Genomic DNA, 2109 nt, shown 5'->3' with positions numbered 1-2109 from the left:
TCTCTCTCTCTCTCTCTCTCTCTTTCACACACACACCCACACACATACACAAATACACACATATGCTCCCACTCACATGCACATACATATATATATGTACACACAATCAAACTCTCACATACAAGCACACACATGCACACGAACACACACACATTATATACTGCAATGAAACACATACACACACGCAGCACACACACCACACACACACACACACTACATCAATACATATATGAGGACACATGTTGCCAACGAACTCACTTTCGGTTTGGCTCATCGCGCCTCCTTTTTGTTAGGATTCGCTATGAGGCGAGACGAGCCCCTCTTTACACATTATGCGCGAGCGAGTTGAGCGAGGTGAGCGAGGAGGGTGAAGGGAGGAAGGGAATGAGGGAGTGGGTGAGCGCTCGCTCTGTTTAGTAACGAAACGGAGAGGGGAAGCGCTGATAGACCCGTTGACCACTCGGAGACGGCTGCACTGAATGAGTGAAGGCTGAAAGAAAAGGCGGGGTGTTCGGAACGTTTCGTCTGTATCGCACGTGTGTTGACTGCTGTTGACTACTTGCTAACTACTGTGCGGTCGCTCACGGAAGGAAAAGGATGTTTGGTGGGATCGTGTTTCACTCACAGTGTTGGCAACAGATTGTGGTTCTCGTGTTGTTTAGTTCGTGAATAATTGCACGCATTGCGTCAGGGCTTTTTTCCCAAAAGATTTGTGTTACAGTAACAAAATTACATTAATTTCGATGCTTCAATTCAGCATTTAAAAAAAAGTTTAACGGTCACAGTTTCCACCGAAGAAGCTTTCGTCTTCTGCACATTCTATTAATTTGTTTCAACGAGGAGGCTTAAATATTCCTAGGAATACTATCACATTTTAGTGGAGAGAACAAGTTGAAATTTTCATTATAATAGCTCTTGAATTGTTCTAACTTTTGTCGGTAAATTTATTCGGGTCAAGATCATCGGATCTATTACTAAAAGGATATTTTTGTGATAGTGTCGAAAAGTGAAAGTTGCAACGAGTGAGTGACTTTACTCTCACCTTTGCCGGATATTATTTTTTGTGACCTTTTTTGTTGTTGTTGTTTCTCTAAGTATTGGCAACGCTTATTCAAGAGATACCCTGAACTTCTGGACGGACCTGTGCTATTGTGTGCTGGACCTGCGGATTATCCCAAAGTTTGTTCTCATAGGTTTTGCCCTCAGTGATAGCCTATCTTGCACATCACGGAAAATTACACACTGATGCTGTCGACGCAAAAGAAATATTGCCTGGTCAAACATGTCGTTGGATAACAACTGCCTGGTCACTTCTTTCAGATCTGCCCGATTCACAGTTTGAAACTTGTCCTACAGGTGTGGGTTCAACTTTTGTTTCTGCCATGAGTTAATGTACCAAGGTTGATGCCATTGCACAAGCTCAAAGCAAATAATAAAATAAAAAAAAGATATAAGTAAAGAATGAAAGAAAGAACCAAAATGGTAACTGTTAAAAGAATGGGTTTACACCCACATCCGCACAATTTAGATAGATCTTGTTAGGAAACGGGCTGCTTAGATTGTGTTTGTCTGGGCCAACACGAGCTGAGAGAAATACGATGTCCTAACAGATAGACAGAGACTCAATTTAAAAAAAACAACATCCTCCAACACTCAGGAATCAATTAATTTTGGTATCTTATGTGTTAAAACGCACAGGGAGGTGCTCAATGAAAATGAATAATGGCATTATCAGTCGATCATAAGCAAAGGCAATTTCTTTTAAAACGTTGGCAAAAAATAGTCACTTCGATGAAGTTTATCTACTTGCCATACAAAAAACCAAACCGCTGTCTGTGGTGTAGTGGTTAGGCTGTGCGCCGTAGCACGCAGAAGACCCAAGTAAGATTCCCATGTGGGAAGAAACTTTATCTATCTAGTATCTCGGTCTTTCTGCTATAATCTTGTATTCCTCTCAGCGCAGGTTGGACCTGACAAGTAGTGTCAAAGCCCACCTTCTAAATGACGTGAACGGTGTCTCGATGATACTCTAAACACTACTACTACTACTACTACTACTACTACTACTACTACTACTACTACTACTACTACTACCACTACTACTACTAT

The 2109-nt window shown here is 41.5% G+C and overlaps 1 protein-coding gene across 1 annotated transcript in view; it reads left to right on the top strand.

Annotated features, from left to right (window-relative positions):
- Positions 1-408: 408 nt before the first annotated feature.
- LOC101859092 overlaps positions 409-2109 on the top strand; it is a gene marked incomplete in the record, with an annotated part of 193783 nt that continues 192082 nt past the window's right edge. Inside the window, 2 exon segments of the mRNA XM_035969026.1 lie at positions 409-604; positions 998-1356.

The sequence above is a fragment of the Aplysia californica genome, unplaced genomic scaffold, assembly GCF_000002075.1.
Source record: "Aplysia californica isolate F4 #8 unplaced genomic scaffold, AplCal3.0 scaffold00106, whole genome shotgun sequence".
Lineage (NCBI taxonomy): Eukaryota > Metazoa > Mollusca > Gastropoda > Aplysiida > Aplysiidae > Aplysia > Aplysia californica.
This window is presented reverse-complemented; position numbering and strand designations above follow the sequence as displayed.